Below are 12,980 nucleotides of genomic sequence, written 5' to 3'. Positions count from 1 at the left end.
TTAATCTAACCATGACGGTGTTCCGACCCCAGTGCAGCTGAGTGTAAACAAGCGTAATGTTAAGGTCAGAGTCTTCTGTCTAGAAAGGCCTATGACAACAGTGCTGAGATTTATGACAGTTTATAATTTATGATTATTTGAGTGTTTGTGGTATTTGTATGCATATTTCAAGTTATTTGACTTTGATATAGATCTAGGCCTTGTTCTGAAATTGTGACAGAAAGACCATCTTTCCTTCTTTATGTCCCTATACAGACTAGGCTACTTTCACTTGCATGGCGACATCCAAGCAGAATCGAACCCCCCGCATCGTGAGCACGCCGCTCTCTCACAACCGCATCATGAGGCTGCAGGAGAAGGATGATCTGTGTAACCTCAATGACAGCCTAGCCGCCAACATCAACAAGGTGCACTCGCTGGAATCTGAGAATGCAGGGATGCGGCTGCGCATTACTGAATTGGAGTCAGATCAGCAGGGAGCTAACGGGCATGAAGGCTGCTTACACCGACGCCCGGCAGACTCTGGATTCGGTGGCTAAAGAGCGTGCTCGACTGCAGCTGGAACTTGGCAAGGTGTGGGAGGACTACAAGGAGCTCAAGGCCAGGTACCTACAGCATTGGAAGAAAAAAAACAATATGAAGGGTTGGATCGACATTTACAGAATGATTACCTAGAGGAAAATGGGAGAGGGTCTTGCTTTTTCTATCTCTCAATGGGAGGGTTTATTATTATTATTTTTTTAATCTAGTCTAGGGGAGGGTCATATTATTGATGAAATGTCTATATTTCTCAGTGTTTTAGAATTAGTTAATCATTAATCATCTCTGATACACCGCTGGGCATGCAATATCAGGTGCGCCTATAGGTTATTTATTGTGGTCTCAATCAAATGATCGATAGCCTATAAGCTATGAAGTGCATGCTCGGAGAAGCACAGAGCAGTTATATTTCTAAGATAGCTGCTGGAATGTTGTAAATACAACTAGGCTGCATTACACCTGTGGCTCAGTTGGAAGAGCATGGTGTTTGCAATGCCAGCCTGGTGTGTGCAACGCCAGGGTTGTGGGTTCGATTCCCACGGGGGGCCAGTACAACATTTTTTAAATAAAAAATAAAAAAAATGCATGAATTGAAATGAAATGTATGCATTCACTACTGTAAGTCGCTCTGGATAAATGGTCAGAGTGATAAATGGTCAGAGTGATGTGTTCTCTCATTTGTGTCTGGAAGTAGCTAGCCAGTTAGCTTGGGTGCCTGGCTGCAGTTGTGAGGTCAGAACGCTCAGATCAACCCTACTTCTATGCCAGAGCGTCCAGTGTGCGCTCCGGGACCAGGGAAACACTCTGAATTTATGAACAGATAATCTGACAATGCCCTGAATTTACGAACACCCAGAGCGCACTCTGGCACTCCAGATTGACTTTACTAACACACCAGAAGTCTAGCTAGTAATTTATGCTAACAAGCTAGCAAGAGGTTGCATAGCAACAGCATCAACTTCCGGTAGCCAACAAGGCTGAGTTCATCTCAGCCTATGCTACCCTCCAGTCCCTAGACTTCCTGGCGCTGACGGAAACATGGATTACCACAGATAACACTGCTACTCCTACTGCTCTCTCTTCGTCTGCCCACGTGTTCTCGCATACCCCTAGAGCATCGAGCCAGCGGGGTGGTGGCACTGGAATCCTCATCTCTCCCAAGTGGACATTCTCTCTTTCTCCCCTGACCCATCTGTCTATCTCCTCATTTGAATTCCATGCTGTCACAGTTACCAGCCCTTTCAAGCTTAACATCCTTATCATTTATCGCCCTCCAGGTTCCCTTGGAGAGTTCATCAATGAGCTTGACGCCTTGATAAGTTCCTTTCCTGAGGATGGCTCACCTCTCACAGTTCTGGGTGACTTTAACCTCCCCACGTCTACCTTTGACTCATTCCTCTCTGCCTCCTTCTTTCCACTCCTCTCCTCTTTTGACCTCACCCTCTCACCTTCCCCCCCTACTCACAAGGCAGGCAATACGCTTGACCTCATCTTTACTAGATGCTGTTCTTCCACTAATCTCATTGCAACTCCCCTCCAAATCTCCGACCACTACCTTGTATCCTTTTCCCTCTTGCTCTCATCCAACACTTCTCACTCTGCCCCTACTCGGATGGTATTGCGCCGTCGCAACCTTCGCTCTCTCTCTCCCGCTACTCTCTCCTCTTCCATCCTATCATCTCTTCCCTCTGCTCAAACCTTCTCCAACCTATCTCCTGATTCTGCCTCCTCAACCCTCCTCTCCTCCCTTTCTGCATCCTTTGATTTTCTCTGTCCCCTATCCTCCAGGCCGGCTCGGTCCTCCCCTCCTGCTCCGTGGCTCGACGACTCACTACGAGCTCACAGAACAAGGCTCCGGGCAGCCGAGCGGAAATGGAGGAAAACTCGCCTCCCTGCGGACCTGGCATCCTTTCACTCACTCCTCTCTACATTCTCCTCTTCTGTCTCTGCTGCTAAAGCCACTTTCTACCACTCTAAATTCCAAGCATCTGCCTCTAACCCTAGGAAGCTCTTTGCTACCTTCTCCTCCCTCCTGAATCCTCCTCCCCCTCCCCCCTCCTCCCTCTCTGCGGATGACTTCGTCAACCATTTTGAAAAGAAGGTTGACGATATCCGATCCTCGTTTGCTAAGTCAAACGACACCGCTGGTCCTGCTCACACTGCCCTACCCTGTGCTTTGACCTCTTTCTCCCCTCTCTCTCCAGATGAAATCTCGCGTCTTGTGACGGCCGGCCGCCCAACAACCTGCCCACTTGACCCTATCCCCTCCTCTCTTCTCCAGACCATTTCCGGAGACCTTCTCCCCTTCCTCACCTCGCTCATCAACTCATCCTTGACCGCTGGCTACGTCCCTTCCGTCTTCAAGAGAGCGAGAGTTGCACCCCTTCTGAAAAAACCTACACTCGATCCCTCCGATGTCAACAACTACAGACCAATATCCCTTCTTTCTTTTCTCTCCAAAACTCTTGAACGTGCCGTCCTTGGCCAGCTCTCCTGCTATCTCTCTCAGAATGACCTTCTTGATCCTAATCAGTCAGGTTTCAAGACTGGGCATTCAAATGAGACTGCTCTTCTCTGTGTCACGGAGGCTCTCCGCACTGCTAAAGCTAACTCTCTCTCCTCTGCTCTCATCCTTCTAGACCTATCTGCTGCCTTTGATACTGTGAACCATCAGATCCTCCTCTCCACCCTCTCCGAGTTGGGCATCTCCGGCGCGGCCCACGCTTGGATTGCGTCCTACCTGACAGGTCGCTCCTACCAGGTGGCGTGGCGAGAATCTGTCTCCGCACCATGCGCTCTCACCACTGGTGTCCCCCAGGGCTCTGTTCTAGGCCCTCTCCTATTCTCGCTATACACCAAGTCACTTGGCTCTGTCATATCCTCACATGGTCTCTCCTATCATTGCTATGCAGACGACACACAATTAATCTTCTCCTTTCCCCCTTCTGATAACCAGGCGGCGAATCGCATCTCTGCATGTCTGTCAGACATATCAGTGTGGATGACGGATCACCAGCTCAAGCTGAACCTCGGCAAGACGGAGCTGCTCTTCCTCCCGGGGAAGGACTGCCCGTTCCATGATCTCGCCATCACGGTTGACAACTCCCTTGTGTCCTCCTCCCAGAGTGCTAAGAACCTTGGCGTGATCCTGGACAACACCCTGTCGTTCTCCACTAACATCAAGGTGGTGACCCGATCCTGTAGGTTCATGCTCTACAACATTCGCAGAGTACGACCCTGCCTCACACAGGAAGCGGCGCAGGTCCTAATCCAGGCACTTGTCATCTCCCGTCTGGATTACTGCAACTCGTTGTTGGCTGGGCTCCATGCCTGTGCCATTAAGCCCCTACAACTCATCCAGAACGCCGCAGCCCGTCTGGTGTTCAACCTTCCCAAGTTCTCTCACGTCACCCCGCTCCTCCGCTCTCTCCACTGGCTTCCAGTTGAAGCTCGCATCCGCTACAAGACCATGGTGATTGCCTACGGAGCTGTGAAGGGAACGGCACCTCCATACCTTCAGGCTCTGATCAGGCCCTACACCCAAACAAGGGCACTGCGTTCATCCACCACTGGCCTGCTGGCCCCCCTACCTCTGAGGAAGCACAGTTCCCGCTCAGCCCAGTCAAAACTGTTCGCTGCTCTGGCACCCCAATGGTGGAACAAGCTCCCTCACGACGCCAGGACAGCGGAGTCAATCACCACCTTCCGGAGACACCTGAAACCCCACCTCTTTAAGGAATACCTAGGATAGGATAAAGTAATCCTTCTAACCCCCCCCTTAAAAGATTTAGATGCACTATTGTAAAGTGGTTGTTCCACTGGATATCATAAGGTGAATGCACCATTTTGTAAGTCGCTCTGGATAAGAGCGTCTGCTAAATGACTTAAATGTAATGTAATGTAAATGTAGACAGAGTACGCTCAACCGTTCGGATACCGTTCGTTTACAGTAACTAAAATGAACTAATAGTATGTAGTGTATACTCATTATGTATTTGGAATATACAGTTTGTTAGTATGGGTATTCGAACACAGTTAATATGTTTCTTGCCCATGTATTTATCAGAGTTAATGACCTCACAATAAGCCAGATTCAAGTAACTTACATTGTTGTGATGAAACTTGCTGCTGCAGCACAATCAATCGGAAATGGACAGCTCATGCTGAAAGTAGGCAAATTCAAGTTGGCATAATTCATTTCAACCATATTAATTTGATTTTACTAAAATCAAGAGGGCTTTGTGTTGGAGACTATTTCTTCTTATTTCAGAAATAAGAGGTAGGCCTACCTGTTTAACATACGAAATTAGGCTATAGGCTGCTATATCCATAGATTTGGTCAATTCCTCCACCCACCATGCACTCTTTAAATAACCTACCTCAGTGTCAGTGAAGGGCTATTGAGTTATTGAATTGAGGGGGTATGAGAAGGTATTCCATAGGCGGTGGCGACCAGTCATTCAGGGCAGGTGGGGCAGAGCCACCAAGATTTTTTATTAAAGAAAATGGCAAAAGCACAGGCCTACCCCTTGTTAGCTTTAAGACTTTGAAGAAAATAAAACCGATCCGATTATCTAAAGTGATCTATAACAGCGCTTTGGTCGGTGATGCTTTATGCTAGAAACAAGTTGTAAAATACCCAGGAAAGACGTGACTCCAATGCATATGTGAATATCATTGTTGTTTCTTTGACGTACAAAGGCTGAGCTACAACCTATAGCGGAGGAGAACAATTATTTTACTATGCTTGGGAAGTAATCTAATTATGTCCCTATCAATTGATTAAGCTATTTGCTTTCTGTACAATAGAAGATATTTAAACCTAGACAGGTTTTAGGGAAACACTTGTGACCTTCTGTCGTTGGGTTAAGCCACGGAAGAAGATTAGCCAGCAGTTAAAGCTAAAACAAATTCTGCGTCGTTAGGCCTACTCTGTCTGGGGTGGAAAGGTAGACCTAACTTTTGAAAGTACCATGCTCAGATCCCTAATGATGTTTCAGAATAATTTTTTTGCAAACAGGGACAGTTTTGTTGCAAACAAGTGTAACAAATGCGCTGAGAGTGGGGAAGCAAGTACAGGGAGTGAGTGTTTAATAAATAAACGACACAGAAACCAAGGACGCACTTACATGGAACAGAATCAATAACACCTGAGGAAAGAACCAAGGGGAGTGACAGACATGGGGAAGATAATCAAGGAGGTGATGGAGTCCAGGTCATGTCATGAAGTGCTAGTGCGCGTGACGATGGTGACAGGTGTGCGTAATAATCAGCAGCCTGGTGACCAAGAGGCAGTAGAGGGAGTATACTTGACAACAAGACACACTGATTTGGCATCGGAGAAATATGATAAGATGTAAGCCTCTCTCTCTGTCCATTCTTAGCTTGTAATTTCTGTAATTTGTGTGGTATTAAAAAATATTCTGCTAAATGACAGAGAATTGCATGACATTTTTATAAAAAGGCAAATTTGATCTGGACAGAATTGCTGCGTCCGAAACTCAGAGGAGGGGGTGTGTTTCTTTGTTAACAACAACTTGTGCGCAATCTCTAATATTAAGGAATTCTCAAAGTTCTGCTCACCTGAGGTAGAATACCTCATGATAAGCTGTGGAACACACTATTTAGCAAGAAAGTTTTCATCTATATTTTTTGTAGCAGTCTATTTTCCACCACAAACCAGTGCTGGTACTAAGACCACACTCAATAAGCTGTATAATGCCATAAGCAAACAAGAAAATGTTCTTCCAGAGGCGGCGTTCCAAGTGGCCGGTGACTTTAATGCAGGAAAACTGAAATCTGTTTTTCCCAATTTCTACCAGCATGTCACTTGTGCAACGAGAGGCGAAAAAACTCTAGATAAGCTTTACTTAATAAGTGCACTGACGACGTCGTCCCCACTGTGACAGTATGTACATATCTCAACCAGAAGCCATGGATTACAGGCAACATCCGCACTGAGCTAAATGCTAGAGCTGCGGCTTTCAATGAGCAGGACACTAATCCGGACGATTATAAGAAATCCTGCTACTTCCTCTGACGAACCATCAAACAGGCAAAGTGTCAATACAGGACTGAGATCGAATGTGGCAGGGCTTGCAAACTTTCACAGATTACAAAGGGAAACCCAGCCACGAGCTGTCCAATGACACAAGCCTAACCGATGTACTAAATGCCTTACATGGACATTTTGAGGCTAGCAACACTGAACTATGAATGAAAGCACCAGCTGTTCCAGACGACTGTGATCACGCTGTCCGTAGCCGACGTGATCAAGATCTTTTAAATAGGTTAACATTCACAAGGCCGCAGGGCCAGATGGATAACCAGGATGCATACTCAGGTCACTTACATTTTTAACCTCTGCCTGAACCTCAAGCAGACCACCATAGTCCCTTTGCCCAAGAATGTAATAGTAACCTGTCTAAATGACTATCGCCCTGTAGCACTCACGTCTTTAGCCATGAAATGCTTTGAAAGGCTGGTCATGGCCCACATCAACACCATAATCCCAGACACCCTGGACCCACTCTAATTCGCATACTGCCCCAACAGATCCACAGATGATGCAATCTCAATCGCACTCCACACAGCCCTTTCTCACCTGGACAAAAGGAACACCTACGTGAGAATGCTGTTCATTGACTACAGCTCAGCGTTCAACACCATAGTGCCCACGAAGCTCATCACTAAGCTAAGGACCCTGGGACTAAACACCTCCCTCTGCAACTGGATCCTGGACTTCCTGATGGGCCTCCCCCAGGTGGTGAGGATAGACAACAACACATCTGCCATGCTGACCCTCAACACGGGCTTACTCCCCTCCTGTACTCCTTCCTGTTCACTCACAACTGCGTGGACGCGCACAACACTAACACCATCATTAACTTTGCAGACGACACAACGGTGATAGGCCTGATCACCGACAACGATGAGACCGACAACAGGGAGGCGGTCCGAGACCTGGCAGTGTGGTGCGAGGACAACAACCTCTCCCTAAATGTCAGCAAGACAAAGCAGCTGATCATAGACTACAGGAAACGGAAGGCCGAACATCCCCCCATCCACATCGACAGGGCTGTTGTGGAGCAGGTCGAGAGCTTCAAGTTCCTCTGTGTCCACATCCCTAAGGAACTGTCATGGTCCACACTCATCAACACAGTCGTGAAGAGGACACGACAACACCTCTTCCCCCTCAGGAGGCTGAAAAGATTTGGTATGGGCCCTCAGATCCTCAAAGTTCTACAGCTGCACCTTTTGAGAGCGTCTTGACTGGCTGCCTCACCGCTTGGTATGGAAACTGTTTGAGGGTAAGGCACTAAAGAGGGTAGTGTGTACGGCCCAGTACATCACTAGGGCCGAGAACCCGGCCATCCAGGACCTCTATATCAGGCGGTGTCAGAGGAAGGCCCCAAAAAATGTCAAGACTCCAGCCACACAAGTCATAGACTGTTCTCTGCTACCGCATGGCAAGCGGTACCAATGCACCAAGTCTGGAACCAACAGGACCCTGAAAAGCTTCTACCCCCAAGCTGATAAGCCTGATAAATAGTTAGTTAATTACTTAACCAATAGATACCTGGAATATCTACATTGACCGTTTTTGCACTAATCTCTTTTGACTCATCACATACGCTGCTGCTACTGTTTAATATCTATCCTGTTGCCTAGTCACTTTATCCCTACCTACAGTATACTGCTGCTACTGTTTATCTATCCTGTTGCCTAGTCACTTTACCCCTACCATATGTACATATCTACCACAATTACCTTGTACCCCTACACATCGACTGGGTACTGGTACCCCGTGTTTATAGCCAAGTTATCGTTACTCATTGTGTATTTATTCCTTGTGTTATTATTTTTCTATTCATTGTGTGTTATTCTTTCTCTTTTTTTTCTCTTTGCATTGTTGGGAAGGGCCCATAAATAAGCATTTCGATGTGACAAATACCATTTTATTTGAAAATAAAATACTGTATGGTTAATAGATATATCTGTGATGGCCCCTGCAGGTGGCCCATAGCACATGGCCTTCCCGCTGACAGCAAGGCCAGCAGCAGCTTCTGTGTCCTCTGCCTCCCACTCCATCTGCAGTGGGGGCATCGCTGAAGGCCTCCTCCCACACTCCTATGTTGTGAGCAACAACACGCCTCGTAAGTTAGGTCCTATAAGTCCCACAGACACACAACATTTTTTTGTCCCCATAGGTAGGTCCATTTGAATACTACAATTAATCTGCTGGACATTTGGAAAGAACACAAACCTGTTCAATGACGCAGAACTCTGGTTGTGTAATCATTGAGCTATTCAACATATTAAGATATTTTGCACAACAAACAGTGCATGTTAAAAAAAATTCACCTTTTTGAGAGTGGATCTAGAATGGAGAACTGTCCCATCATGTGAAGCCTTGAATTCAAACTGGGAAAAAAAGAAAGACTAAAACAAATCTAAATTAATATGGAAAATATTGACACATGGTTTCTGAGATTATCTGTTTTTATTTTTCATAGTTTAGGGATTTAGAATTACAAGTAAATTAATTGGGGGAAAATGAGGGTTTAATACCTTTCCACTTGCATCTTTGAAAATACATATTCACATAATTACTCCCATTTACATGAATGTCCATGGTAATTTTTGTAATAATCCATTTAATGATTTTATATTATTTGTTATGACTCTATACTTTTATTATGTTAGCTATGACATCGTCCCACTTCCTCCCTTATATTTTGAAACATGGTTTCTGGTGATACAGGAAGTAAATGCTAAGCATTTCACATATTTGCAGCAGTCACACGGCTTCAAAGCCAATATAAATTGTATAATTTGATTCGTAAACTGTGCAATTTCTAGTTTAACATTTGCATTATATCTATGGACTATTTGATGATTATACATTTTGTGAGTTTAACCAATCATCTCTCAAATCACTTTGTTATGGAGTTGAGCAAGTCAAACTAGTATTCAAGTTGGAGGTTTTCATTGTTGTGCTTGCTTGATATTAGGCCTATTTCTGTATAAAATGTGTTATTTAGAAGATTTGCTGCAGAGCTGTTTCTTTATAACAATGAAGCTATCTATATATTGAGTTACGAAGACCATAGTAGCTAAAAGCATACACATGCCAGGTCCCAGATCTGTTTGTGCTCCTGCCCTCTCCATTGCTCATTGTCAAGCCAACATTTTTGCATTAAAATTCCATAAGGAGTTGGCAAGAGGGCAGAAACACCCAGGTAATAACAATAACACCAGTTTACTCATCTGTCATCTTCAGGGTTGATTACATTCTAACATTGGTCTCTGTCATTGAAATATGAATGTGTTCCTCCTCCTCCAGGGGTTTGAACCAACTGGATGTTGAGTCTGTGGGCTCTGTTTTCAATTGGGTTCCTTGTGAAATCACAGGCAACAACAGTCCTCTCCCACTGGGAGGCATGTCCATTGGTCATTGTGACAAATCATCTAAATAAGGAGTGCTTCAGTCGACAAACATCCACCATGGCACAGTCCATAAAATACTTTGGGTAAGGAACAAGGATGAATGTGTGGTACATAGCTGTGTGTGTGTATGCATGCCTGCCTGCCTGCCTATGTGTGAACTGTGTGTATATTTATCTGTATCCCCAGGCAGGAGGAGGCTCAGAACATTGACAAGGAGCTGTTCTCAGAGTATGGCTTCAGTGTGGACCAGCTGATGGAGCTGGCTGGGCTCAGCTGTGCGACAGCAGTCACCAGGGTCAGACTCAACATTTCCCCCAGTAGTGTCTCTTACAATGTCTGGTATTGCCCAAGGTGCTGTGAGATGGTGGCTGCCACAGCTGTGGGATGTTCAGCACTGGAAAATCTCAGAAGCACGAGTTGAACTAAATTTAGTCGAGGTGTAGATTCGAAATGTCACAGTTTGAAGTCATGAGGGCCCTACTTTTGGCTGGTATAAATGGTTTTAGGCTTGACGTGTTTTAAGTGTGGCTTTCGGGCTACCTTTTTATTCACCTGCTGCTTTCTTCTGTCCAGGCCTACCCCACCAGCTCTCTGGTCAAAGCCAGACCCTTGTTGCATGTGATTTGTGGCCCAGGTAACAATAGAGGAGATGGCCTGGTCTGTGCCAGACATCTCAAATTCTTTGCGTGTCTCATCCTTCTCATCCAATATGTTTCAGAAAATCAAGTCATGCAGTAGAGATTAGAGAATTGGTTCATGTTATAATGAACCAATTATTCTTAAAGGCATGCATTGCTTTTAGAATCAATGCCGTGTTGTGCTTTTTCTGTAATAGTGACTGTCAAGTACGCAAATAGCCTATTAGTATATATGACTAAATAACATACGTACAGTCTGTGGTTCTGAGTGTATACAGACTGTGCTTTGTGTGTGACTACAGGGCTATGTACCCACCATTCTGGACCCAAAGAGGCCAAATAAACCATTGTTCCAGGGCCTGACCACCCACTGTGAGAAAATGGACATCCCTTTCCTGACTGAGATGCTTGAAGTAGTAGTGAGCCTGTGTTAATCTCACAGCAGTCTATTTGGTTGTTAGGTGTGTGTCCTGACTCCTGGGCTACCTCACATGAGTTTATATGTGAGTGCCAGTGTTGTTGAATGCAAGGTTGTTGATGTATTAATCTTGGAGTGTGTGCGCATATGTGATGCTGTGCGGGTTGTGTTAATGCTGACAGTGACAGAGATGCTCCTCTTAGGCAATGGTGATTGACGAGGCTTACAACCTGGTGATAGACGCCATCTTTGGCTTCAGCTTCAAGGGTGCAGTGCGGGACCATTTTGGCTCCATCCTGGACGTGCTGAAGAAGACCACTGTACCCATAGTTAGTATCGACATCCCCTCAGGTGGGTGGGTACCTAAATCACATCAAACTAAAATTGAGAGAACAGATATTGGTGTTTTTTTACTCTTAAGCTAGTTGAGTAAAAATATCCAGTCTATACTAAACTCAGCAAAAAAAGAAACGTCCTCACTGTCAACTGCATTTATTTTCAGCAAACTTAACATGTGTAAATATTTGTATGAACAACAAGATTCAACAACATACATAAACTGAACAAGTTCCACAGACATGTGACTAACAGAAATGGAATAATGTGTCCATGAACAAAGGGGGGGTCAAAATCAAAAGTAACAGTCAGTATCTGGTGTGGCCACCAGCTGCATTAAGTACTGCAGTGCATCTCCTCCTCATGGACTGCACCAGATTTGCCAGCTCTTGCAGTGAGATGTTACCCCACTCTTCCACCAAGGCAAATGCAAGTTTCCGGACATTTCTGGGGGGAATGGCCCTAGCCCTCACCCTCCGATCCAACAGGTCCCAGATGTGCTCAATGGGATTGAGATCCGGGCTCTTCGCTGGCCATGGCAGAACACTGACATTCCTGTCTTGCAGGAAATCACGCACGGAACGAGCAGTATGGCTGGTGGCATTGTCATGCTGGGGGGCCATGTCAGGATGAGCCTGCAGGAAGGGTACCACATGAGGGAGGAGGATGTCTTCCCTCTAATGTACAGCATTGAGATTGCCTGCAATGACAACAAGCTCAGTCCGATGATGCTGTTGCCTACCGTCTGTAAGCTGTTAGTGTCTTAACAACCATTCCACTGGTGCATGTTCATTAATTGGTTATGATTTATTGAACAAGCATGGGAAACAGTGTTTAAACCCTTTACAATGAAGATCTGTGAAGTTATTTGGATTTTTACGAATTATCATTGAAAGACAGGGTCCTGAAAAACGGACGTCTTTGGCTTGCAATGTCAATTGCAAAAGGTACTGTCGTTGGCTTGATAAAAACAACATTTCGGGCAGTATTTTGTTGAGAAAACATAAGGAACATTAGTTGTTGAATACAGAGGTTCAATCCAGTGTGCCTTATGGCTATTAGCTGGACCAAAATGTTTCCATTTGGGATAGTGATATCCGCACATACTATATGTCTTCCTCAGGTTGGGATGAGGAGCAGAGCAGCACAGATGGTCTCCATCTCCCTGACTGCCCCTAAGAAGTCAGCAACATACTTCCGTGGACGCTACCACTATCTGCGGGGACGTTTTGTGCCTCTTGCCATGGATAAGAAGTTCCTGCTCAACCTACCCCAGTACCTCAATACCCAATACCCCAGTACCAGCTGCAGTGGTGCCCAGTGATATACAGTAGTGGAAAAAAACACTAATTAAGTAATTAAAGTAACGCTCCCATTTACGCGTTTACCCTCCGCTAAACCACTGGTGCCAACTGTATAGAAAGGGCTCGGTAAGTACACTTGTTTTGAGAGGTTATCAACATCAGTGGATCTATTATGAATTTGGTGAGATGTTTACAATGGCAAGAAAGTATGTGAACCCATTGCAATTAACAGGATTTCTGTAAAAACTGGTCATAAAATTGATCTGATCTTCATCTAAGTCACAAAAATAAACA

General features: G+C 45.3%; 1 pseudogene; it reads left to right on the top strand.

Moving 5' to 3' along the window:
• LOC106588155 (NAD(P)H-hydrate epimerase-like) overlaps positions 1–12,980 on the top strand; it is a 27,686-nt pseudogene extending 14,706 nt beyond the window's left edge.

This window comes from Salmo salar, chromosome ssa27 (assembly GCF_905237065.1).
Source record: "Salmo salar chromosome ssa27, Ssal_v3.1, whole genome shotgun sequence".
Lineage (NCBI taxonomy): Eukaryota > Metazoa > Chordata > Actinopteri > Salmoniformes > Salmonidae > Salmo > Salmo salar.
The sequence above is the reverse complement of the archived record's forward strand: the minus strand, read 5'-3'. Positions and strand labels throughout refer to the sequence as shown.